General features: G+C 37.6%; 1 protein-coding gene across 7 annotated transcripts in view; it reads left to right on the forward strand.

Annotated features, from left to right (window-relative positions):
- PLAG1 (PLAG1 zinc finger) overlaps positions 1 to 27,988 on the forward strand; it is a 51,867-nt gene that overhangs the window by 2,059 nt on the left and 21,820 nt on the right. The window contains exons 1-2 of one of the 7 annotated variants that reach the window (XM_054058803.1): positions 20,525 to 26,718; positions 27,267 to 27,494. The exons of 2 other annotated variants lie outside the window; for them this stretch is intronic. The gene's annotated coding sequence lies outside the window, so the exon portion shown is untranslated. Of the gene's footprint in view, positions 1 to 20,524; positions 27,495 to 27,988 lie in introns of those variants that run through there. 4 more of the 7 variants (XM_054058804.1, XM_054058802.1, XM_054058805.1 and 1 more) reach the window with 4 other exon arrangements.

Below are 27,988 nucleotides of genomic sequence, written 5' to 3' on the forward strand. Positions count from 1 at the left end.
ATTTTAAAGAGACAGCTTCTCTTTTCCTCGGGTTATCATCACCTCTGCAGCACCTCTGCCTCTAGCAGAGGGGTGGTTCGTTGTTCTTAATGGACAGGTATCAGATCGGCCCTGGACTGGTGAACTAAGGCAGGATAATAGGGGAAAATGTGCAGTTTCGTTTGGATCAGAGCAATTCTTTTGTGTGTATCAGGTCTTCAGGGGAGTTTTCTTGGTGTATTAATTAAAATGCTGTGTTTTGGAGAGCGTTTTTTGGAATGCGTGTTGCAGAAATGAAGAAGTCTTAGGTTATTTAACATTAAAAGCTACTGCTGTTCTGGTGGCAATGAATTCCCTGGGAGGAGACCTGTGTGTATAGGGCAGTTTCACAGACATTTTGTAGAAGTTGCAAAGTGCATTATTTTAATTTGAATAAATTCGGTTTTGTTGAGGACACCTGAGTTTGTTGAAAAGTACTGTAGGGTTTCTTTTATACTTAAATCTTCTGAACAGTCCCCAAAGGTTCTGAAAGTGGTAAAAATAACTGTAGGTTTTAATTGGCCAAACTAGGGGCTTTTCACAAGCACACCTTAGCTGTGTAATTATAACATCACTTGGAAGAATTGCCTTTGGCTCTGTTTAAAAAAAGAAGAATCGTCCTAACTGCAGTCTAGTTTCATATATATGTGTGCATGCATGCTTTTAGCATGGGTTCTGGCTGATGGAGGTTTTTGCTTAATTTTTAATTTTTAAATGTTTAATTATGTGAAATGCTGTTCTTGTCCCCACTATCCCCTATGTATTTTAATTTTCAGTGAAATATGCTATTAAAAAATTAACATCGTCTCTTAACAAGAGAATTTGATATCTTTGTGAGAAGTTATGATGTTTCCTTTACGCATGCCTTGTTTTCGTGGTCTTAGTGTTTAATTCTAGATTAAAAATTGTAATACAGGTATGTGTGGCTCTTGAGAGGGAAGATGGAGATCTGAATTTGTAGGGATGCTCTTTCAGCAAATGTTTTCTTTGAACATGTGGAAGTTGAGTATCAGTTGTGATAGCCCTCTGTGTAGAATAGCGTGTGTTCATAAATGATCTATACCTTTTCTGCAAGTGTGACCAAAGAAGCTGTTGTACAGTAGTTGTTGACTAGGATAGTCTTGTGGTTAGAGATTTTTGGAAGAAATCTCGAAAGTTTTCCAGTGACTCACAGTTGTGAAAATTAAATCATATTAACTACTCTTAGGCTAGAAAAAAAAGACTCATTAAGGAAGAAAGATTAATCAGTTTGTGTAAAGGACTGAAACTGAACATTTTTCCAGAACTGCCTTTTATGGTTTAGAGATCTCTCTGTAGTTAGCAAGAATTCATGTTTCAAAGTTCCTTTCCAAGTATTTCTTACACCAATCTCTTCTTTTTATCAGCTGAAGTAACTTTAGTCTGAAATGCACAGAATTTTGATAAATTAATAACAGTACACCATGTGTTGGTGTTTTTAGGGTACCAGGGTAGATAGATAGATACTAGATGTACAGAACTAACTTTAATAAACTAGTTAATGGTACTCTGAACTGTATTTAAGAGGTCTTCAAATACTGTGCCTGTGCCCATCAGTATGAAATGTTTAAGGTATTACTAGATTTTTATCTAATTAAGAGCTTTTAAATCATTAATACTGTAGTGCTGAAAATAGGTATAGGTATTGGTAATCACAGCATGAAAACAGTAGGTGTTGTGGAGTTTCTTGACCTCCAGTTATGTATTACAAAGTGAGTTCAGTGTATCCAACTCTAACACAAAATTCAGGGCATGGGGAGGAGGAAGAGGAAAGGGTGTTCTCACAGAATTTGATACTCTTCTGAACTGGGTTTAATTTTAAGGTATAATCCAGATGGTGATAATACTAGCAGAAGATAAATGTTGTTTAGGATTGTTTTTTACAGACTTACTTACTCTCTTTATGTAGAAAACTGAATTCTTCTTACAGGGATGATGTGATGTTTACTAAAAATAAAAGTAAATCGCAAAGCTACCTTCCTTCTAAGAGTTAAGATAATCTTCTCTATTATATGTTGTTCTGGTTCTATATACGATTTAGTATGATTTTTTCAAGATTTTCTAAAATTAAAACACCCAAGGAAACAAATACTATGGGCTGGTTTTGGTAAAGTTAACCTGCTTTTTTTAAGTAAACTGGAGAGCTGTAAATATATTAAAATCCTTCTTAGGTACTTATCAATCCTGTTCAATAAGGCTTAAAACATAATAACTACAGTATTCTACAGCAGTACAACAAATTCAGGTATCTACAATAAATCTAAATCAACTTTTCTTAAATGCTTAGTTCAAGTGTGTTTCTTGGAGTGTACTTTTCATTTGGTAGTGATACTGAAAAATTAGTTTCCCAAGGAAGAACTTTGAGATTTAAATTAAGAAACTTTTAAAAACTTTGTGTAATTCCAAAAGGCATTGCATACAAAGCGCAGCCAGTTCTAATGGTCGCCCATCTCCGCAGCTAGTCAGTCAAAATGGTGCCCTTAAGTCTCCTTTCAGAGTAGTGCCTATGTTTTAAAAATAATGGGTTAAAGAAAGCATTGCTCCTGTTCCAAACAAACCACTGTTTGTAGCTGTTCAAGGCTATTTTGTTGAAAGAGATGTTTCAGAGTCTAAACTGTAAGTTTTTTAAATGTATGTCTATAACCTCTTATGTCCTTAAAACCAGTTTTAGTCAGCAAATACCTTTCGTGAGAATTTTTGAACAAGTTTACCAAGAGGAACTATTCTGGAAAATGTGATATATGTTAGATCTATTAGACCATTCTCAATAATCAGTGTAGAATTAAAAGGAACTAGCAGGCACCATCAAAGTGATAGAGCATTTGCTTTCAAGGAGATATTCTCCAAAGATCTGCTACTAGTGAGGATTTAGCTTGCATTGCTTTTGAAAGAAATGTGCAGTATCTGTCCACTGAACTGTTAAGCATCTTTAACCAATTACCAAATGTTTAGGTAGCCTTAAAAAAACTATTTAAAAATAATTCAAATATTAGAACAAAGTAACATTTTGTATTGATCAAATGTAAAATGTTTTAATTTCTAAAGTATAGAGGAATATATTTTTTTGCATTTATCTGAGCATTTTGATAATAATTCTGTATTTTCCTGCTAATAAAAAAAATCGCATGTAGAATTTAAGTAAATTTTTATTGATTTTTAAATTGTGCAAAATTGTGACTTGAATGTAAAACATTGATAAACTCTCAATATAACCACTTATACAGCTGCCTATATCTTATTTTTAATTTTTTTCAAGGAATATAGTGACCCTTTATCTGAAATTTAATAGACTGCAGTTACTGATGCATTTTAAATGAACAGTTGTCCACCAAACATCAAATATGAAAAATCCTGATTGTACACAAGTTATGAAAACCTAGTATTAAACAGAGCTGGTCACCATTACTGCAAGTTCAGTTTTACTTTTATTTCAATTGGCTTGTTAAAGTATTTTTGTGTCTACTTCAGTAGCATTATTCACCTGTGGTTGTCTTATCTTAGAAGGATGAATTAGGAGAAATGAGTAGAATTAGAGGGGTTTAAAAAAATTTTTATAAGATATAGCATGCTTTTAAAAATAGTTATGTGATAACAGTTATAGGGGATGGGGCCTTCTCATAGGATATATTAAAACTGTTAATATTTAAATGGATCCTGCATGTCTTGTAAACAGTTACTGTAGGATCATGACATTAAAATTAACCACCGTATGTAGCGGGGTTTTGAGATAACTGTAAGGACGTACTTGAGAGTGAATAGCGGGGAAGCTTGTATAGTTATTCTCATGTTAAAGGAATAAGTAAGTTTATGCTGTAGCCTTCTTTGTAGTAACTTCTGTTCCTTTCTTAATTCACTGTCTGTCCAGAGAAATAACTTGTCAAATTCATTAAAATACATAGCCAGGGCTATTTTATGCACGCCCAACGCGGGCAGTTTTGATAAGCTTAAAAGGGGGCACTAAGAGAGTAGAATGTGGCCCAATGTGCATAATTTTTATCTTATTTGTTTAAAGGAAAGGGAAAGGGAAAAAAAAAATCAGGGCTGATGTAGTATAAAACAAAAAAGAGAGATAGATAGAACAAATGAATGTAGAAAAGTGTGGCTATAATACATGGAACAGTAACTCAAAACTCCGAAGTGAAATAGTTCAAATCAGCTTTGAGAAGTCAAGTGGGAATCAGGAAAGTAAAACCTAGACTTGCCATCAAATGCAATTAAGAAATTGCTACATAAAGGAAGTTGGAAAAATGCAAAAAGTGTCTGTTACAGTAAACTGAATTGCTATAATCTTCTTTTGCACTTAATGTGCTAAATTCCTCTCTCAAAGGAGAATATCCCTAGAAATCAGATTAGAAAGTGTTTAAAGGGAATTATTTGTCAAAGTTGTTTTTTAACTGAAGTTAGGATAACTAATAATAATCTCTTCCATATTACTGTAAATAATACATTATTTAATAACATTTAACCATGCAGGTTGTATGTAGACTTATGTATTGTGCCAGTAATTTACCTGGTAGCCTGACAGTGTGTATCACTAACTTTCACCCTGAAAGCTTTTCTTTATGGTTTTGGGTGACATTTCACTTTGGAGACTGCCAATCATGAAGTAGTTCTCATGAAATAATGTGTAGGTAGTTGATTTTGTCTTACGCACGTTTACTGTGAATTGCCAAGTAATGAAAAAGCAAAGAAAATGTCAGAAACCTAATCTTCCTTCTTTATTTATTATGCATTTATATACTATGAGGTATCAGATTTACTAATGCATAAGTTCTCTAAAAAGTCCTGCAAATCATCTTATTCTGACTTAATGAGATCTCATTACACTAAATGTTTGAACAGCAGAAAGACCTTGTGTATGCAAATCAGATTTTACTGTCCCAAGAGGTTGTCACTTCAAATGAAACTGTTTATTGTGTGATGTATGTATTTATCATGAATGTTACATTTCTATGCAATATAGATACACAAGTTTTATGGAAAAGTGGCTGTTTAGGGAGGATGTCATGTCTTTTGAATCAGTTGTGATACAGGAATTTTTTTTCAAAGAGAACTTCTTGAAGAAAGGGCAGAAAGAGAGATTCTGGCAGCTCATTATTAAATTTCAATCAAGCCTGTATATTTAGTAATAAAACATTTACAGGTTTGTAAATGTTAAGTTTCTTCACTCTTACGGTCACCTGTAGAAATTTCATTTATACTAACTGTGTATTTACTATCTCTGGCTATGTGCAAGGCTTAATAATACTATATCACATTAAAGTATAGATACAATATAGATGTGTAAAAGTTGAAATTGCATGCAGCTGTTCTTATGTTTTCATAAGATGATACACTACAAATGTGTAAATTTATGGTGTTAGCTACCTGTTATCAGGTAGTGGTGCTCTTCCCTTCACAAGTACTATAGGAAGAGTGAGTATTAAACTAAAACAAAACATGTAAAATGCTATCAGGATTTTGTGTTCTGTTAAAGCTAAATGTAGGCATTGTTCAGGCTTATTTTGTTCACTGGAAGTTATTGTGGTCAATATACACATTAATTTATTTGATCTAGGACACTAGGAAATGGTCAACAGCATAGCTTAGAGAAGAGCTTAGACATAGCTGATCACAATAAATGCCAGTTAATTTGAATGTGTAGGTTTTTTTTTTTCCTCTGTGACTTGACAGTTTTCTTTAATTCTTTTGAATACTGGGATTGTGTTGAGACTAAACCACTTCTAATTATACCCTAGCACAAACATATAGCTTATGGCTATATTTTAATCAGTTTCAGAAAAAGTAATAAAAATATTATTGCATCTGTCAAAAGATGGTGTTGATACATGCTATTTTAAATGGTGTTTAAGTACAGTTATAAGCATACTAGTACAATGAAATCAGCTTTGTTCCTAAACAACAAAGTTACATTATTTCTTACTTAAAAAGCTACAGAGAATCATAATATGTTAATTATCCTAATTATTCAGACTGTTTTTAATATGTGTTGAAGTTGTTTTAAAATGCATATATGGAATATTTATATCAAACTCGTTTAATTTTTCACTACTTGTAAAATGTAATGTTTTCCCAGTTGTAGTTTAAAAGGATTTTTGTCTGAGCTGCAGGAGTATATAGTTTTCTTTTGGATACACTCTTCTGAACTCAGCAGTTCTTTCACTTATTTAAAACTCTTTTTTTCTCTCAAAATGAATTTGTGTCCCATTAAGAATTGATATTGATCATTTTTGTACTACAAAAATTGTGCTGAATAGTACTGTGGAATTAACTTGTGCTGATGATGCTACAAGTATAAACTGGGTGTAGAGGGACATGGGAAACTTAACCATAGTGGTATTTGGATGATGGAAATAGTCTCAGACTGGGTTAATGTTAAACTAACCTATGAGGAAAAGATTGTCAGGTTTTGCAGCCTTGTAGCATTAATCAAATATGTGGTATCACTATTTCTCATGAGATGTGCTCAAAAACACTCCTAGCATCAGTTGTTGTAGGAGGCAAACAGAAATCTAGATTACACTTTCAGAAATGATAAACTGTTATATAATTTCTTGGTAAAAAGGTCAGGTTTAAAGGTCTCCCCTATATTGTAACATTATTTTACCTTTGAAAACTTGATCACTTCAGAATATTTAAGAACAAGTAAGCTAAGTCCATCTTGAGTAATACATTTAGCTTTCTAGTATAGTTGCATCATGTAAAACAAACTTCTTACTCTTTGTTATACCTAAATATTTTTACTGAAAGGAAAATGCATTTAAGCAGTTTTTTAACTGCATTGATTACTTGTTCATTTGATTGGAGTAGAAAAGCCCTTTAGATTTGTGAGATTGAATAAGTATTTTCTATTTCGCTGTAGTTTGGCTAATAAATATATAAAAAATAAAAGGAGACTGGATCTTTCTTCAAGCCTTGAGTTAAAAGAGCAATGTGATTAGAAAGGGGCTCTAGTGACTTAAATCACTGCCCCTCAGTGTCTCAAAACACTCAAATCCTATGAATTTGTGATTTCAGTCACATAGTAATGTTGCAACCTCAAAACTGATAATACATTCAGTTATCATAAGATGAACTCCACAGTTCTTCCTTAGGCAGATTGAATTCCCTAAAGGTTTTGTCTGAATAAGTACTTTAGTATTATGTAGTTTGTTCCAGTATTCATCAGGAATCAAGCCATAGAAAGTCTCTCAACTCTGAGCAAACCCTCAAAGATTTCATGAATGCCCTAAACCGCCCTTATTCCTTTCGTAGTTTTAGCTGCTAAACTGTGGTTGAAGGTCAGATAATCCTTTCTGCTAAGCATCCGACTTTTATCATAATGGAGTTAGTTTGATATTTGGTGGTAATTTTACCATAAAGGTTTTATGTAGGTGACTGAACAAAATAGCTTAGACACAGGCAGAAATTAACTGTCAAGTTGCAAGTACTCGAATCACATTTGTTTGATTGAGGCAGTAGGACTCATAGTTTGAAGAAGACAGAGCTTAACTGATTTGTTAGTTCTTCCTTCCCAAATATATGTAAAAATTTGCCACCACTTTTGCTCCTAGCATTGCTCTGAAGATTATCTATCCGTCAGTCTCTTCCTGCCTCCCCCCCCCCCACCTTCTTAAATCTTAGGCCTTTGTAGGAACCTTAAGGATGGAGATCATAATGTGTTTGTATCCCTCTAAGGAATGAACTGTTACTTAGCAACTTCTTAAATTCATGATGTGAGTTTGTGTTCAGGGGTACATCTGAGAGAGTATGTAGTCAAAACTATGTGTCCTCCTCCCCTGTGCATGACAGAGCTCAGGCCTGAGGAGCAAGTATTTCATCTTCTTGACTGGTTATGTAGAGATTAAAATTTATTCTTTTTTCTTTTTTTTCCCCTCTCACTTCTTGCATTTGTCTGTTGTTTAGGAAGTTTGTTTCTTGATAATTTTAAAATATATTTCAGTGGCTGGCAAAGTTATTAAAGGACCTGAGCTACAGAATTTGTAGATGGGAGAGGGAGACTTTTTGTTTCCTTACCGATCTTGACCAGATTATATGAAAATTTCCATGGCCTCTTCAACAGTGCTTTGCTATAAATCAGAACATATTAAATTGAACAAACAGTCAATAAAAATGCATGTCCCAAGTTCCTCTTGCAAAGCTTGTTAAAATCCAGTTGGATGCTGACAATTCTTCTTCACTGTGGCCTATTCAGCCTCTATTTCATGCTTTTCCAATACTATAATTTCCATTTATGAAATTCTAGGTAGGTCACTAGAAAATATACAGTAGTAACTGTATAGTCTGTAATGTTAATATTTTAAGCCTGTCTCAGAATAAGAGATCTACGTTAAAGTTGAGAGGCTTCTGGAGGAGTGAGTGATATTTCTCCACCTGTTGTTTTCACTGTGACATGTATTTGAGATTGTTTCAGGTGGCACTCATGAAAAGGAGTGATCTTTCAGGTTGTCAAGAATCAAGCTGTTCAGTTTTTTTATAGGTTAAAACCAGTATTTTTTTTTTTAGCATCATTTGGAAACTGGTGGTCATTGAGAGTACATCATGGAACAGTAGGGTCATGTGCTACTCAGCAGGGGATGCTGCTTAACGATGGAACTGCAGTGTCCTGAACGTTGAAGGAGCAAAGCTGCAGTGAAGGATTGGTCTCTTTCTACAGCATGTAGAGGGAACTGCTCTGCTCTGGCCTTTGCAAATAAATTAATTATTTGGAATAAGATCCTCAGTGACACTTTCATTTTTTCCTGCAATATCAGAAATGGATACTTCAGTGAAATTTTACAAGTCTGGTGACTTGAAAAGGCAATTAATGTAAAAGGACAAAAATCCATTTATTAAAGAGCTTGGAAAAAAATTGTAACTGTCTCGACAGCAAACAAAAATAACTTATATACGTATATGTATATATATATATATATATGGGGTGATATTTTTCAATGAACTAGTACTTAGATGCCATGAGAGATTCATTTAGCAATAGTGTGAATCCTTCAGTAAGGTAATGTGTGTTATAGTGATATATTTATAAAAATAATACATAATGTACATTTAGAAAGTATAATTTTCAGTAACAAAGCCATATGAACTTGACTAAAGCAAATAAAAAAAAGTTCTGTTGTGTCCATGTAAATCCCTAACTTTTTTTTTTTTTTTTTTTTAACGTAAAAAGATTAGGTACCTAGACGTGTAGGTATTTAGAACCCTGCCGTCGTTGTTTCTTGGAGCTCTACAAACACAAAGCTCTTCTGCTACATTCAGATAGTGCACGATAAAGTGCTTTCTAGGGTTAGTGGGTTTTTTGGTTTTGTGGGTTTGAATTCAGAATTATAAGTGAAAAATAAAAACAGGGATATGGTACTGACTTAGTAGCACACAGTATATTAGTCCAGCATTGGAAGTGTATGTTATAAAACCTGAATGTAGATGTTACGTGGCTTTGCAGTTGACTTTCTAGTAATATGGATTATACCTAGGAACACAAGTGTTTTGTTTTGTATTATTACTGTTTCCCTCTAGTGTATTTGCCTTTAATGGAATTCTGCCCCATGATTTTTTTTTTTTTAATTGCTATTTGCATGGAATTATGCACGTCTTTTCCTCCAAACAAATACAAATAGCATTGTATTCTGCTGTGATAATTATGCATAATACCTCTAACTAGCAGATGGAGTCATATTTACTGTAAAACAGAATTAACATTTATACTTTTTTTTAAACACTTAAAACCAGCTGTGTCAAAAAAGGTTATGCTTTTAACGTGCTAATCCACTAAGCCATCATACATCATTCTGTAGGCAGTGTTTTTATTCCAGGCAGCTACATCTTTAATTAGAGTCCATCTGAAAGGTTTCAGGTTATCACAGAAATTTACCTGTAAATTTGAATTCTTAAAGAGAGGGCCTTTTTAATAGAATGCATAATATGTGTGTTATCAAATTGCAGTCTTTTTTTCCAAGAATTGTTTTATGTCAATATGGTTTGACCTGCTTTAAGGCATTCTGGTTATTTGAGATAAATTGTTGATTGAAAATGGCATATACAAAGACCTTTTCTTAGTGGGGAGGGATGGGAGTAGTAATTCCTAATTTTAATGCAGAATATTATATTGTGATAGCCAAATACCTGAATGGAATGCTTTACTGATTGTAGGAAAGATAGAGTAAAGGTGGATGAGAATTTGTGCCAGCTGGACTGGAGACTGAGATTCATCTGGATTAATAGTTTCAGATGCTAATCTTGTTCAGTGTTGCTCTGCCACTTTATTTTTTTAAGTTGTATTTTCCTTATTCAATTTTTGTAATTGTATACTGTCAACTCTGTGAAGAGTCACATGAATGTGGGAAACAGCAATACTGACTTGGCAGAAAAATCTGTAAAGTGTAGGAAATAGAATAGGAAAATACACTTCTGCCTTGTCTTTTGACTTCAGAAGCATTAGATGGTACTCCTACGAACAGCAAAGGTGTGTGCATTAGTCTGAAATTTGGCTGTAGGTTGGCTGCTTCTTTTTTCAGTATTAAATACCAGTGCAAGGAATTTGCTTGTACTTAGTTGAATTACAGTGCAAAGTTTGATGTACTAGCTTAGCAATTTCAGTTTCATTTATTTTTACAAATGTTGATTCAGAATGGTACAACATGAGTGAAAAGTTGAGTTAGTTGTTACTACTCGATACTCTATTCTGGCTAGTTATGGAGTTCTATTTCATGTTATCTGACAGATTAGAGTATTTAACTTGAAAACGTGCTGCTGCTGCTGCTCAACTGGTGAGCTGGGACATTGCCTATTGTGATTTCCTACTGGCAAGAAGTTTGTAAAGATCACTTTAAGGCAAGTTTGGCTGTACTTGAAACTAATAGTGTTAGGTAAGGTTTGACGTGCTGCTTTCTTTAGTCACACTAAAACATGTTTTGCTGTTTGGGCCAATATATGTTTGAACTGGAAAAGTATGTTTCATGTAATTTAAAAGCCTCCTTGTCTTTGGTGTCAGTAGCCCTGTACTTCAAAGTATGATTCTGTGGGGGTTTTGTTGCACAGGTAGTCCATGAACATGCATCAAAGCATAACAAGTGGTATTGTTGATCACTTTCGCAACCAGGTGCAAAGAACAGTGCCATAATGAGACAGAGGGAGAACATGGGAAAGAAGATAGTATGTGATAGAGAGTAAAATGAAATGTTGTAGGCCTAAACTGAGGATGCAGTAACAGTCCAAAGATCATTATCCTCACAGTGTTTTGGTGTAAGACTGTGTGCTCTTTGTATGAGAGAGTACTTCCTATGTAGTTCGAATAGGTTATGGTAGTAAATAAAGTATTTTCAACAAGGAGTTTTATGTATCAGTAGACCGAAGTGCTGCATGGAAGTAACCACGCCAGTCTTCATATAAATTGTTTTTAAATAGACTGTTGAATAGGGTTGTGTTCCGGACAGTCACAGTTTAAAATCTTGATAAGAAAGGAATTGTTGGGAAGTGTTTTGTTCTGAAGCTGAATGCTGGATCGTCCTGGCAGATGAGTTCTTCATTATTCTTGGGGTGGATTTTCAGTGAACAATTAGATGAAGTTACTTACATTCGAACTGATTCCTGAAGTTAGCCTCGCTGGGGTGAAAATAATGCTGCAAACCAATACATAATCCGTTTGTGGAGCTCGGTTCTTAACTGCTTTAGTGAAAACTATGTTCTGTGTCTCAGTGGTTTAAATTAAAGAAAAAAATAGAACACCTATAGAGTTCTATGTGTGATTAGGATACGGTAGTACTCAATTTATACGTATGGCCAGTGCGGAAACAGAGACTGTCTCTAAATTCAGCAAGTGGTGTGTGTTGCTCTAAAGACAGCGAGTGACTCATGTGACTGTCTTAGCAGCTGGGCAGCAAGATTAGAGAGCTACTATGTACACATTCACTTACTGAGGGGTCCAAGCTATTGCTAAATGAAGTTGCATTAGTGCCAAAAACTGAATAAGGGGAATAAGAAGATATAGTAAAGAAGTGTGTCACCAGGTTAGTGCAGCAGTTCTTTCAGACAGTGGTTAAAGTGAAAAAAAACCCCCACCTTTCCGAGATTCACATTTAAAAAATTTTTGACCTTTTCCAAACACTTTAACTTCGTATGAGATTGTTTGTTAATTGTCCCTTTCAATTTGCAGATTTGTAAAAGTTGTCTTGAAATGGCTGTTTCTGACACTGCAGGAAAAAATGAGAGTGTTTTTGAGTGAAGAATCTTATTCCAAAGAACTAATTTATTTGTAAAAGTACTAAAAATATGCTTGTATCATGAAGTATTTTGATTTGAACTGAAATTGGCAAAGTGTATACTTCTTGGTCACTTGCTAATTTGAAGACTTATTCATGATGTTATTCCTCATGTATTTCCTAATTGTAAGAATTTGTGAAGTTTGTTCCAAATTGTCTTTAAGTTTTCCTGGCATGCCAGTATGGATTAGTGGAATATTATTTTTAATTTTTTTTTTTAAGTTTTCCTAATATCTTTTTTTTTTTTCTCAGATACTTGCTCTTTCTTAAGAAAGTTACTGAACGTTTATGAATGTTTTGTCCTTTGTGTAGGTATATTTCTAGTTACACATTGATATTTCAACTATTATTTCTGGATGTAAACTCAAAACTGTCACCCTGTCATGCACCTCTTTAAGATTAACCCTTACAGGAACTCCTTTTAGTATGGATGACCAGAAGACATATGCTTTACTGTTGCAGTTAAGTAAAATGATACAGAAGTCAAGCAGACATGAATATGAAGCTCTTAGTGCTATTTATAGTGTAAACTTTCAGAAAATAATTATATTTTAAAGATGAGAATATATATTCTGAAGAGGAGCTTTTATATTTAAAACAGACGAGAGGTCAAACCCGTGATAAATTACTTACACTGTTCTGGTACAATTTTACTGTATGTTGCTAGCCATCATCACTGTGTCCCACTGCCCTCAAAAAGATTAAAGTTTTAGATTGTTATTCTGCTTCTGGTTTTCTGTATTTCTCCTTTCTCGCTTTTCCTGTCTAGTAGTGACTATTTCCTATCTTCTTACTCTTCCATGTTTATTCCAAGTTTGTGTAGTTTTCCTCAACAGCATTTTTCATTTACATGTCTGAGAAAAAATGGAAAGCTAAAATTGTCCAGAGTTGTCAGTGCATTTGAAAACTGCTTTCTCAAGGTGGACCATCATTTTAATAATACTGCAAAACACTGTGTTGATCTGTTCCTTTTATTTTTGCATGTGTTTAGATTTCTTCATAATCAAGTCTCTTATTGTTTAGTATTTTTAAATCTTTCACTTACAGCAAATGTTCTATTTGGTTTTTGTTTTGCTTCATCGTCTCCTGAATGTTTCATTCCTGGTTTTTTAAATGTGCTGTTTTCCTGTACCAGATTGCTTTCCTACTCTGCCTTCATAATTTTTCAGTCACATATTACTCATCAGTTGCAAAAGAAAAATGTTTGTGTTGTTATTTCTGCACCACTTAAGTCTTATGGTGGTGATATAGGAGCACTAGGAAACAGAGGAGTAGTGGCAAGCAGTTTACAGATAAAGCACTAGCATATTGTGGCCAAGGATATACCTACAAAATATGTTGGTCCTCTGACTACTTGAATGCTTCAGTGGATTCTTGTGTGCTGTTGTTAAGACATTCCTTGAGATGAACCATCAGAAATGTCCATCTGCCAACAGAGTTTCTGGTCCTGGGTCTTGCTGCCCTGTATTGTGTGCCATAGCAGCTTCTTGGGCTCAGACTTCTCACCTGCTAGGGAAGAAGTCTCCCACAGTGCAGGTTGTGTTGAGCTGCTTCTCTTTCTTTTGAAACATGCTGTTTGTTTAGAGCAACTTTTGCACACCTGGAAGAATTATGTAAAATAAAAAACTGTCCTGAGAGGGTATTTGCATGAACTTGGACTTTTTTTTTTTCAGTTGTTCCTTTCAGAATTAAGCCCAACATTTCTTAGTCACAAATTTGTACTGCTCCACTGAACTGAAGAGGTCAGTATCTTCTCATGGATTCTAAGGAGGAAATCTCTTAAGCTGTTTTCTTTAATAAATTTGATTTCCAAATGGCCAAGGAGAAACAGCCCAGCAAGAACAGCCAAAAAAATTTCTTATTTGTGTAAGATTACCTCTTGTAAGCAGGCATGGTTTAAGAAAGGAATGGGAAAGATTCTTACTTGGTGTAGTCCTTCTTCCCCTGCTCCCCAATGCCATCCCATCCTTCAGATGGACATTACTGTGGTGTTGGCTTCTTAGGCTTGTTAGAAAATCATGGAAATTCTGAAGGATTTTGAGGTGCTGTTTCTGATGCTATTTCTGTCCTTCTGGTACAAGTTTTGCAATGTCACTGTGATGATGTTTGCCACCTGCCCAATATGCTTTCCTTTGACAGGAAGACCTTCAACTGAGAAGAAAAAGTGTTTTTGGGGAAGTTGGCAGCTCTTTTTAGAAAAAAACCCAAACCAGCCTGTGCTCTCTGACAGCGTTTCTTAGGGCTACAGCTGCAGTCTCACCGCTTTCCTTGTACAAGGGGAGGCCTGGCAAGTTGGCTGGAAGTTTTAAGTTGATCAGAAGTGACTCTTTAGCTCTTCAGTTTCAGATGTGATCTTGGTATTTGGTTCTTTTAATAAGTGACAAGCTTCCCGGTGATGAAAGAGAATTTCAGTAGCTGCTGTTGGAAAGAGAGAAATCTTGGTTCTGGCATCCTCTGAGAATGCAAGCCTTCTGGGGCAAACTGGAAAGTAAAGTATGGGAAGGATTGGAGGCTAGACAACTGAAGCACTCTTCTCCAGTAACTATAGATACTGTGGTCTTTCACAGGAGAGCAGTAGACAGGAAGAATGTTTGTTTCTAAGCACTGATGACTGGGTAAGAATAAATAGAACTGAAGGAGGCTTTTGGAGTTGTGATGCTTTGTTCATGTCTTTATAAAAAAAATGTAGCATCCGTTTTTAGGATTCAGTGTAGTAGAGGCTGAAAAGGAAAACGCAGCAGTCATCCGTCCTTCCCCTGACAAGCTTACAGTGTTACTCGAAGGAGGAGATCCCGAGACATATGGAAAGGAAAGGGGGAAAAGCAGTTAAAGTGCTTGTGGTTACCTATAAGCACCCTGTTTAATTTTGTGTGTTAATTTAACAACAGTAGCTGACACGACTATTTTTAAATAAAGTAGTAAGTTCAGCTCTCCCTGAGGTACACAAAGCCAAATTATGATCCTTTTGGCCATCACCATGCGCACTCACATGCTGTCCTACTTTTCAGGCCCTGGACCACTGAAAGCAAATACCCAGTGGGATGCTAATTCTCAGAGCTGTATGTATCCTGCAGATACACAAGAGTTCACAAGCCAGTTTGCTGGCTGGAAACTTACACATGGATCTTGACAATGGAACATATTTATACAGAGTTCTGGTATGCTCTCTAGCACGTTTGATGTTTTGCCTCAGGCTCTGGATGCTTCAAGAAATCCTGCCCTACAGCCACAGTTCCCTACCTTCGTGAAATATGTAGCTGCTTTTTCATTGTTTCTGGCTCTTGTGGTGGAGAGACACTACTTGCTCAACCTGCATCGTGAGAGTTGTACTGTAAGCACTTTGATACCAAAGCAGGAGAGCCTGCAGTGCATGCACAGGATAAAATGCAGAGTGAAAATAAAGTAAATGTCTCTTGTGGGTTTTCTGACAGTCGTTCGGGGTTTTTTGTTTTCTTTTTTTAAAGAATCAAGTTTCTGTGGCATTTTGGGGGAGAACCTGTTTTGAGATTACTAGGCCGAGTTATTCAAAGTCATTGTCTTCATAATCTGTTTAGAACACAGCTTTCACTGCAGCTGCAGGCACTATGTATTTCTGTAAATCACTCCAAGGACCTGGAAAATTAATGACCTCTTCTGCAGCATTCAATTTAAATGACACTGACACCTCTGATGGAATCTGAGTCCGCTAGGACAACGTTCAATTATCTGACTCAAAAGATTGGTTTCTGAATGACTAAAGGGCTTGTGGAATAAAGTAATCAAGAAATTGGCCAATTCTGGGTAGAGTTCACAGGAATGACAGATCTGCCGCTATTCCTAAGTCTCCATCCCAAAGGAGAGGGGTTCAAAAGTCTAGGAAAAGGAAAAGTAAGAAAATTCTTCCAGAATCCTTTAATACAGAGGAAACTTTTTTACATTAGCCTTTTTTTTTTAAAAAATAGCTGTACTGTTTTGAATGAATAAAAAGTGAAGAAACAAAACATTGAAGCAGATGCTAACTTGTAAAATTTCAGCCCAAACAATGGCAATTTGGCAAAGTTGTAAGCTGTCTTATGTAGAGGAATTTGCCTTATAATGGCAAGCGTTTGGCAGCGTGGTGAAATGTGATCCTACTTATTCTGCCAATAGTGAAATGTGCTGGATTTGAGTTAGCATTTGTACCTACTGACAGAAGTGTCAGCTCTTTTGTAGATTAACAGAGGAATTGTCCTGCTTTCAAATCAAGAGTTGTTGGAAAACTGTTGTCACAGGTCTTTCCAGCCCAATCAAGGCCTGAGATAACAAATACTACTTTTACTCATCCTGATAAATGCGGAGCAAATTCTATGTTTGCATTTTATTTAGTAAGAATGATTACGTTTGTGTGCATACCAAAGCCTGGTGTTCTGTTTTCAACAGTGGCAAAAACAAATGTGTGGCAAAAGGCACAGGAGCAGGGCAGGAGTGTGGGGATGTCTTTCCCAGAGTATTCTCCTGATCGTCAATTATTTACTTGACAAAGTTTTCCTGAGCCAGACATTGTGGGTTTGTATTTAATAACCTTTTCTGGGCTTTTTCCATAACTTTTTTCCTGTGACTTCTTGAGCTTTTTTAAACTCTGTCTAAACGCCCGGTTGCAAGGAGTTCCACAGCAGAAACTTGTGAAGAACAGGTACTCTTCCTTCTTGAGCCTGTGTCCTCATCATTGCATTTCACATCTCCAGCTCTTTTTTTGGAAGAGTCAGTAACTACCACTCTGTTCATTTTCATCGGTCAGTCTCCAGCTGCTTCCGTGCAGCTGTTCAGGTGCATGTTTATTATAGATTCCTTCCTTCATAGAGCTTGTTTTCCAATATGTTGTATTTGTTCACGTGTCCTCCTACCATCCACCCTGCCCGCTGTTGTTATTCAAGTTTATGCTGACTCACCTGATGTAGGTGTCAAGCTTATGATAGTACTTAAGTGGACATGGGGAATTAATTGTTAGGAAAGAAATAAAACAGACAGCAATCTGTGGTGTGTATGTCTCCTGAATATTGTACAAAAGATACATCTGGAATGGTGAAAATACAGGACAAGATGATGAATATGAAAAAAGTAGTGAAACAGCTTCCGTGCAAAGATGGGCTAATAGAGGTTTCACTTCACAGACAGAGAATCATAAAGAAATCGTAAATGGCATAGATGGGTGAAGGGGGAGCAGAATCATTAGCTGAGAGGAAAGAGAAATAGTGGTAGGTGGGTTCAGAACAGGCTAAAAGAAAGCAGTTGTTAATAAAACATGAAATTAAGCTGTGGAACACCTTGCCATGGGATGTTATCAGTAAAATAAGCTTGCATGGGCACGAGGAGGCTGCCAAATTAGTGGAAAAGAGAGCTATTAAATCTGTCTAGCTCAGGAAGTCCCTAGATCACAAAAGGTGATGCTTTCTCCACATCTTACACATTTGCCATCCTCATGGTCTGTTGGCTGGAGCAAAGATGCTGGGCTGGATGGGCTTCTGCTCTGATCTGATGCTCCTAGGACCATCATTGTGTTCTGATAAGGGACCCACAACTTGAACAAGTCACCCTAGGTGAACCAAATGCCTGGCTGTCACAGAAACCATGTCTGTCTCTGTGAACCTATATAGATCCACTTGTGAACTAGTTAACATTTTTTCCTCTATTCACATCCCTGTCTTCTGACGTGTAAACTTAAAGCCAGTGTTTTGTTGTCTAGGAACTCTTTCAATTTCCAGCCTAAACTTACTTTTTCTAAGCTTACACTCATTCTTTATGCCAGCCCTGCAGGTTGTCTCATTGGTGAACTTAAGATATTTTTCTTTCTGATATTTTATTGTGCTATCCCAAATAAATTTTTTTGTAAGTACGTTTTACCAGATTTATACATGGTGTTCCCAGCTAAATCTCAGTAGTCCACTGTAGTGGCATCCATACATCCCTTTCTTCACTGGATCTACAGCTGCTTTTTGAACATTGTATTTTTTTTTTCTGAACTAGCTCTTTTCAGTGACTTTTACTAGCTGCTTATATGTTGGTTATACACAGACTTTTCCTTCTCTACTACGTCCAACCAATTATTCATCGCTTTTCAGTGAAACCATAGTCTCCATGTGCTTTACTCTGTGCTTAGTTGTTACTCTTCATCCCATTTATGTTGGGGCTGTCCTTAAGATTTGTTGCAATTTTTCTTGTGTGTTGTTTCAGTCGGTACTGTACTACTGGTACCTACTCATTTTGTGTTTTCTACACATTTGGTAGTGCTCACTTAAAGGCAGGAAGAAAACTCTAAATTAAAATGTTGAATCAAAAAAGACTGAAGACCAGTTTTGGCAGAAGTCCATAAATAACGTCCACCTTTCAGAAAGAAATTTGTTGTCATCTCCTCTTGATCTGCTGCTTTTCCTATTTTGTGTTATTTATTTTATTTTTTTCCTTTTTTACTATTCTTGAACTACCCCCCTCTTTTCTCAGCTCAAAAAAACAGGTGCTCAGGTGGTGGTGTATCAGATTTCTTACTGAGTGAGACTGGAACTGTTGTGCTTCCTTTATATAAAGACTATTCTGTCATGTCAGATATCCAACTTTCATTCAACGTAGTGTGACTTTTAAAACTGATGTTACATTTTATTTAATTTTTCTCTTTACTTTCATGTTTTCATTCTTTGAAAACATGCTTCGAGCAAGAGGCCATACTATCATCATGACTTGTATGTCCAGATAATGTTTTCCACGTTTCATCAGTATTGAAATGAGGTGAAAGTGTTTATTTGGATTTGATGCTGTTTTGAGACTCTTCCATCTCATCACATGGCAGCCTTGCTTCCTGTTAAATCAGAAGACAGTATTTCAGTATGAAAGGGAATGTTATATAAATATAGAAGATAAGGGGTTTAATTCACCTTTCAAGCCTCTGTGTTGTTCTGTGTGGTTGGTAGCTATCTCTGGTGCAGAGGATTGTAAACTTCTACCTTATTTTCACTGTGGTGGGAATAGTGACTTGCAACAGTTGCCCAGTGTGTCTTTCTGTGGTGTTTGTAGCTGTTTAGCTGACTTAGTTCTGATTAAGTTTGTTCAAGGAAATATCTGTACTGCCAATAATTTGAACTTAGTAATTTAGTACCTCTCATCACTCCTACTAAGGTGTGAGCATCTCACAGTGCTGTGGTACTCCATTAATCTGTTGTGTGTAATCTGTTCTGTGAGGTTGATTCCCCTCACCGCCCTCTTGGACATTGGGTCTGCAAGACAGATGTGGTGCCGAATCCTCTTGTTTAGTAGGGTTTTGAAATTTCTGCTGTTCCTGACTCTGAATGGGTGCTTAATCTGGTCGGTGCCACAAGACCATGGGAAATCAATGGGTGCAGTTTTTCAGTGATGTACAGTTTCAGCTAAAGGTGCAGGAATGCCAGCCTATTTATCCCTATACGTGAGATGGCTCTTCTCTGCCTTCTCTTGTGCTGGCACTGAGCCACTCCAAAGACTTGGACTGTGCAGAAGTGGTTGGCATTTTTTCTGCAGAGGTTAATTTGACCACTTCAGCTCTTTGGTCTGGTAGACAATGTGGCCAGACAAGCACCAGTGTGAGAAGGAAAGGTAGGGAGGAAGGAGCACTGTACATTGAGGTGTTTCGTTGTGAAGGCACCCTCAACATAACTCAACTCTGAACAAGCTGACCAGAGTGCTGTCCTGTGCTCAGTTCCAACATAACATCTGGACAGATGTGTCCATCGCCAGTCCCAAAGTGTCAGCCAAGGTGCTGTACTAGAGCTGCTACCACTCTGCCTACTAGCTGCTCATGGACGCTGGAGCCTGGCACAGCTTTCACCACACAGTGTGGCCTTTAGCAAGGAGGTGGGTTGTATCTGCCCAGCTGGGGGTGTTGTTTGGGCTCAGTTGCCTCTGCTTATGGTGGAATAAGCAAGAATAAACAAGGTGCTTGCTTAGCTTAGGTGGAGTTACCTAATTCTGGAGACAAATAGCTGCTTTGCTTTTGGGATTGGGTCCAGAGATGAGAGAGTAGCTGCTGAAGCTCCTTGCCAAAGCAGCTATCGAATCTGATGAGGGATCAGGCTTTGAAGTTAACCAGCAGCAATTATCTGTACCATAGCTATATCCATGCTGAGTGATTCTTCAGTGTTTTGTTTGGTGGTGTTTTTGTTGGGTTGGGGTTTTTTTTTGTTTGTTTTGTTTTGTCTTTTAAAAAAGGTGGTATCTCACAGTGCTGGTTTCTGTGGCCTTGTAATTCAAGGGAAGTATCAGTCCCTGTCTTTGCAAGTACGGCCTTTTGGGTATGGACCCTAAAGTTTTGGTGACAGCTGTGGTAACAGTGAGACTGAAATACAGATGCCTGACACATTCTTATGTTCCCCTTTGGGATGCAGGCTCCTCTGAAAGCACCCTCCTGCTTTGCTAAGGAAACAAAGTATTTCAGAAAGGGATGTGTTGAAATCATCAGCCGTTCTACCTGTTTTGGTAGCATTGTGTCGTTTTTCTTAGCCATTCCTCTGCGTAAACCTAACTCTTTTTGACCATTTTGTACCCTTCCTTTCAGCAGGGGTTTCCCCCCAGCACTGAGTGATGGTGGCAGCTTGTGCTAACCGGTGAGGCTGGGGGAGAGCTGTGTGTTTGGGGACAGGGTGGAAGATTGTCACTGCTACAGGTCAGAAAAAAGTGTATTGTGTGTGGTCGATAATACGTAACAAGTCATTTACTAAGATGAGCTTCCATCTCTCTCTGCAGGAGAAGGGAATGCATACCTTTCTTTACCCTAGCAGATTTCTGCAGGGAGGCACAAAAGAAACGTAATTTCTTCAGTCAAGTTTCTGAGTGTTACTTTCTCACATGTTCTTAATGATAGAAAGCTTGGGTGGGTGTTGTGCTGTCTGTGTTATCCAGCATTAGCTGGTCGTGATCTGCACTTTGTGTTCACAGGCATTTTGTTTTTGTTAAAGACTACTTGTATAAGCAGTTACAAACTCTGATGGCATGGGCACGAGTCTGATGGGCACATCTCCCTTACCTGCCCTCTGGTACTCAGATTTGCGTAAGGAGGGCAGTTGCCATTTGAAACTTGTAGTTGTAAAATTATCTGTTAGCAGGGATTGGTTGTTTGGGTTTTTTTTTTACTTCTAAAAGAGGTAGCATGGACTACACTAGATCTGCTTGAGATAAATCTGTCAGTTATTGGGTGCAATTAGGCCAAGCATTTTAAAAGATCAGCAGATGCTATATTTTAAGAGATTGGTTAGTGGTAGGAAGTAAGGCTGCCAGTGAAATTTTCCTTCTAGAGTCCAAATGCATATTAAAATCTCATATTAAAATCTCATATTAAAATCTCATATTAAAATTTATCCAGTAGTTGCTTAATTTTTTCTTAATGGAATGTTCGTAGGTCACACGAACAAGTGCAGTATGAAATTTCAAACCCAACAGTCACCTGCTTTTAAAGAAAATTAGTAATATTACCTCACTACAGAAGGCAACACAGTTATTTAGCTGCTGCTTTGTGCTGTCAAAATATGCCCCCGTTTGTTTACATTTGTGTATATTCTAAACTGTTTTGATTTTTCTTTTGTTAATTTTGTTTTTAGTTGTAGAAGCCTGTACAGGCTCCTGAGGTTTTCATTGGCTCTCTTTCTAGCAACTTTTTTCCTAAGAAAGGGTGACTGCACCAAGTCTGTGAATAATCCTTTCTGTATTCAAATCTGTTTAACAGTGAGTGTTGCCTTGCAATTTGTTAGCGCTGCTGCTCTGCCTCTTCTTTGCTTCACTTCACTTTTTATGTCTCCTTCTCCTCTTCATGGGATTTTCCATTTTGAGGACTTTCTTTACCAACTTGTCACCTGCAGGTAAAGGGGGTAGGAGGAAGAGATTGTTTCCTTGTAACTCTTTTATTAAGAGAGACCTGTTTCTAGTCCACGTATAATTTGTCTCTCTTTCCTCTCCCTTACTATCCTTTTGCCCCTATCATCAAACCTCCTTACCTTCATCCCCATCACTCCTCCCTCCCTGATCTTTGTTTGGGTTTGGAAGAAGTGGGAAGGTGTGGTTAGATGCCAGAAGGGCTCAGTTATTACTTACACAGGAAAACTTCATCCTGTCCAACAAGTATGCTATTTGTAGCCTTGAGGGATATATCTAAAGGGCACAGAGTTTCTGCTCAAAATTTAAGTAGATTAGATTATGTATACATATTTGTTGTGACTTGGCAGATATCCCAGTGCCCAAGGTCTTAAAGCATACACTTTGCTATTCTTGAGGCAAGCTCAATTTCATGTTTCAAAAGATCCTCTGGAGAGGTGGGAGGCTGCTCTTTGGAGTTCACAAAAGTGTTATCCTCTCTAGATCTGATAATGGGAATTCTGACTACTCTTTTGTCTCATCCTGTATTTTGTCTTAATATTACATGCTATCAGATGCTTCAAGACGTGATATAACCATAAGATACAGAGGAGAAGATCCTCTCTTAGTTAACTCTCTGCTAGTTTGGATTTTGTCCTTAAAAAAGAGGGTTGATATTAATTTTTTCTGAAGGCCTCTTGAAATCTTATTACAATTCTGGTTGATCCAGTTATCTGTGTGCGTTTTGTCTGGGTAACTGTTTGCTACCTTCTGGCAGTAAATCTCACGGGCTAATACTTTGCTGTTAACAAATAAAGTATTGGTGTTTATTAGTTTAAAATTTGCTGTGCTGTGCTACGTTGAATGTCCACTCAGTGTCTTTGACTGTTGTTAAGAACAGATGAAATTATCTGAGCAAGTTACTGTATTGCTGATTATTTTAATAGTATTATCTTGTCATCTTGTTTAAAAAAAAAAAAAACAACAAACCACATAAAATGCAGGCTCAAAAGTCAGGTGCTTTAGATGTGCTGGAGGGAATCATGAAGTTAAACCTGCTGTATTTTACGAAATTCTGTTTGGTGTGGCTCTTTTCCTTATAAGGTCCAATGACCAATTGTTTTGATTGTTTAGAAGGAAAAAATTCCATGAGAACTGTTATTGAAAATGACTAACTTGGCATTAGTGAGCTGTCACTCTTTTACAGCATTTGATGCAATACTGAAGTTAATTAAGACAGCTGAAATATCCAGTTAGCCACTCAGTGCTTGAGCTGTCATATGTGACCTGTTTATTACATTCTCTTCTAAAATACTAATGGTATCTATAAATAAATACTCCTGTTTGTAGTCATGTCTTCTTAACATCCAAGCCTTTGTAAATAAAGCACAGCCTGTGTATCTAACAGAAGGAACGCTCAAACACTTGATTTTGCAGTGCACACTGGACTTCAGGCTTTTGCAGTAAGGAGCTGAAGTGATTGCTCGGGTTTTACCATTAGAGCAGTGAAAACTTTGAAGGACTAACGTGGCACCGAGATTGCTAATGGACAGTGAAGGGTCTGCAAGAGTGGAGTGGCTAGAGCTGCTCATTAGAAACTAGGGATGCAAGAGAAGGGCATAATTGACTGAGAGGTAGGCTAGATTTGGTTAAGTTGGTTTGTTTCTTTATTTGAGGAAGGATTGGAGGTTGATAAAAATGCAGTAGCTGATATGCAGTAGATATGAACTACTTTTGCTCAAAATTGCAGAGAGGTTTGTGAGAGAGATAGGATTGGGACTTAGCAGATCTGAAATGTATGTCCACCTAAGCCATTCTTTTGGCATCTCAATGGCTTGGGGAAGAGGTGCTTGAAAATAGTTACTGCAGTTGCTCCAACCCATTTGTGTTATCTGTTATAGTAGTCTCTTCAAGACAGACGATGAGGAGTTATCTGTTGTGCGATTTTTTAATTTTTTTTTTTACCTTCTGTATGAAGTTCTTCTGATATGTTGAAAAAAAGGTTTGCCCTAACAAATAGAAGCCTCATGCAAAATTTACTGCATTTTCTTTCTTCACTTCTTTTTTGCTTTTCTGAGTATGGAAACACAGGATTCACTCAAGCAGATAATAGGTAGAATTGTTCCTTTGTGAACCTTAAAATGGAGGGAGTGAGAAAGAATGTCTAGGCTGTAGATCACTGGGAAATAATTAACAAAAACAATTTACTATGGCTTAGTCCACAGTAGGATGTTACCTTGAACACACTTCAGTTCCTCTTCCAGCATCGTGTGTCCATGCTGAACTGAATTCTCGAAGTTAGATCAAAAAAGACTGCTTACTGTAGTAAGTGCAGTAAATGCTCGTTACAGTGAGTTAGTTTTCGCTCTAAGGTTTCTTTGGGTTAATTGCTTGTAATATGCTGGAGTTTGTATTTTTTCCCACCTGGCTCACTACCCATGTCCTTCTGTACTCAGGATCATCCTAACTGGAGGTAAATGCTCCATACATGTTGGCAGGTAGCCAAGAGTGCTGCTCTTTGTGGTGAGGGCTGTAAGCAAGTTGGTTGTAATGATTGGTAAGATTTGAAGAGTCTGCCAAGGCCCATGATGGCCTCTGGTTCATGTATGGCTGTCCGACTCGGCTATGAATCATTTCGGGATGGACAGGCAGAGGTCGCTGCCCACATGAATGAAAGCCAGACAGCACACCTGGACCTGGCCTCAGGGATGAATCAACACAAAGGACTACAGAGGATGTAGGAGAAGACAAAGAAATAAGACATGCTTAATCAGTGCTCTTACATGTGCTCTGGGCTGTGATTTTGCAAGTGAAATTGCCACTGAATCCAGGAGTGATTCCCCACCCATCCAGTGGTGCGCAGTGGCACAGCAGAGGTCCAAGATAATGGATAAAAACCCAGCAAATAAAGGTCAGTAGCCTCACCTATGCTATAGTGTCCAGCTGGGCCCGGGCCTGCTGCAAGCACTGTGACTCATCAGATGTGAACAATACCCAAGAAACGGCTACAGGATCCTGCAGAGGCTGGAGGAGGAAACTGATCCAGTAAGTACTGCATGCCCAATTACACAATAACTTCGCAGGAAGGTTGAAACTACTTTTTATGGAGCGGAGTTCTCTGGCTCAGGTAGCAGCCTTCCCCTCACCATTTAACTTAGCTGTTCTCAAACTTAGGTCAGACTCTTGTCTTTTTTGTTTACTGTGGGCTCCTCATCCACACAGATGCACTCTAACCGGCCACCTCCAAACTTCTGCATTCCAGCTGCTGTCCCTACATCCCTACATTTCTCTTGCCCTCTCACCCAGAGTAATGATCTTTACTGTTGATATTCCCCATCCCAAATTTTTGCATGTCAAACCTAGTAAATTTTGTTCAGTGTTCTCTCAGCTACCCTTGCCTAGTTATTGGTCCTGCTGTACTGAAGGACTTCTCAGAAACAACTGTGTCAGCTCCCTTGTGCCTCCGTGTCTTCTCCTTCCCCTTGTACTCTGCACTCTGCCTTCTGTGTAAGAGATCCATCCCATGAGGAGTACCATCAAGTTATCTTCACTGCTCAAGTCTTTGCAACTCTAATCCATAGCTACCGTTCCCTGTATGGGAGGCGTGGAGATCTCTAGAAGGAGAGAAATGACACTGCTCTTGGTGCTGATGTCACCATGAAGCACACTGCCCTCGCCCTGACTGCCTTGGGGAGTACTGGGGCTGTGGGGAAGGCACAAAGCAACCCAGACTAGCGAGACACAGCAAGGAGCACATCTGCCCCAGCTGATCCAGAGACACAGTGTAGCTCACCACCACGGTCCCCAGCGCTCAGTTCCTCTTGTGGGTGCAAGGAGAGAGAGTTTGGAGGCTGGAGGGAACTGTGTGTTCAGGGAGATGCACAGATATAGAGGACAGATGGCATTACATGGGACTGCTTCTCTTCTTGCTGCTGCCTACCCTCTTGTCCATGCAACGTCCTTCAGTTTAACAAGTGGTGTTTGTCCGTCACATCTGTGCTGCCGACTCAGGGCTTTGTTGTTTCTCCAGTACCTGACTCCACAAATACAGGAGCTCCTGATTGTACTTTTTTATCCTTTTGTGTTTTTCATATTGTTTTGGGGTTTTTTTCTTCATTCTTGCTCCCCTCTCCGAAATGGTATCCTGTCATCAGTTTCATTCTAAAACTTTAACGGTGTATTTCGTTGCTGTGCCAAGTCGCAAAGATGAGTTGCACTTTTCTGCCTCCTTTCTCAGCTGATTTGATATCTTTCATTTCCTCCTCACTAATCACAGCCTTCCCCAGCTTTGGTTATGCTGCCCCCCTGCTCCAGGCTTTAGTCATGCTCAGAGTGTTTATAAATCTTAATGCAGTCTCAAATACAAAGCTGTGCTGTCACGGAGTTTCATTAGCATGATCAGTCTTTGGTGAGGGTGAAGCACACAAGGAATTTTGAACTGCTTTACTGTTCTAAAACTTCTATTTAGTACAGTGAGCTTGTGTATATGTAAGAACTGCTCCAGAATTTCCTTAACTTTGTGGTGTATTTTACAGTAATTTGTAGGAGCCATAAAAAGAGTGAAAAGAGTGTGTGGGAGGGAGCTTTGACACAAACATTGCAGGTAAAGGAGTTGGTTGGGTGTTTTTATTTCTTTTTTTAAAGGAAACGCTCCTCTCGCACTCCTGGATGAAGCTTGTTGATAGGTAGCCTTGCAGTGTATCATTGCATATTGCCTGTTTTCTTTATAAATGAGGCTTTTAAGTCTCTCAGGAATTTGGTAGGGAGGAATATCCTTCAGTGCGAGGACAGCTAGTTGCACATGTGTGCTGTTGCGAATGCAATGTTTTTTTTCTTTTAAAAAGAGCAAAGGCAGAGGAGCCTTTTATACTGAAATGCCTATCCAGCAGTGCCTGACCATTTCAAGTTTTGAAACAATAGCGAACAGCTTACCCCATTCCGTATGTCCCAGAAAAACCTACAGCAACATATGTAGTATGTGGAAGTAATTTGCAAGGCATCTTGGAGTTTTGAAGGGAACACGGTGAAAAGAAAGTTGGGAAAAAGAATTTGAATGCAGTCATGAGGGAAGAAACTCATTAGCAGTATTAAAATTGAGTTTGTAATCAGTGAGGTGACTAGTAACATCTTTCTTTTTCTGATTTCTCTTAGCACATAAAAAAGCTGCAGCCCATATGAAGAGGGGAATTATTAGCTAAAAGATAGCCATCAGATTTCAGAAGATAAACGAAAGGTGGATCTGAACCTTGAAATTGTCAGCTCAGCTCAGCAGGAGGTTGCAAAGGCAAAGTGATGAAAGGAGGGTTTCCTGGAGAACTCCCAGAAGATTGAAATGGATTATCCGATTCTGGAAGGGGACGAGAAACAGGCAATACAAAGGTGCTAAACATAAACAGTTGTAACAAAACACTGGTCAAACACTTTATCTCCAGCACCCTGTAAAACAGCAGATGTTCCATATTGAGACCACTATGACAGTTGAGCTAATTAGAAATGTTTCCTGACAGTATTCAGGATCTTGTGTACATCATCTAGAGGAGCATTCCTTGCACAACCTACTTTGTTTTTAAGGTCATTATTTTTTCATTGAAGAAACACCGTCAGTTAAATCAGTAAATAAATCCGTTTTCTAAACATCTGTCTGAAAAATAATTGAACAAACAACTACTGTAAAGCTCATATCTTCACATTTTTTTAAAAAATAAAATTAAACTAAAACATACCTTTTGATTCTAAATTTTTTGCTAGCCTACAGCTACTTTCCCACTGCATGAAAGGAGCTTAAGCATCTTATTGGAGAGCATTTAGAGGAATATATTCTCCGGGAGTCACAAAAACATCTCCATTTCATGTTTCCATCTGCACTCCAGAAT

This window comes from Cuculus canorus, chromosome 2 (assembly GCF_017976375.1).
Source record: "Cuculus canorus isolate bCucCan1 chromosome 2, bCucCan1.pri, whole genome shotgun sequence".
Classification (NCBI taxonomy): domain Eukaryota; kingdom Metazoa; phylum Chordata; class Aves; order Cuculiformes; family Cuculidae; genus Cuculus; species Cuculus canorus.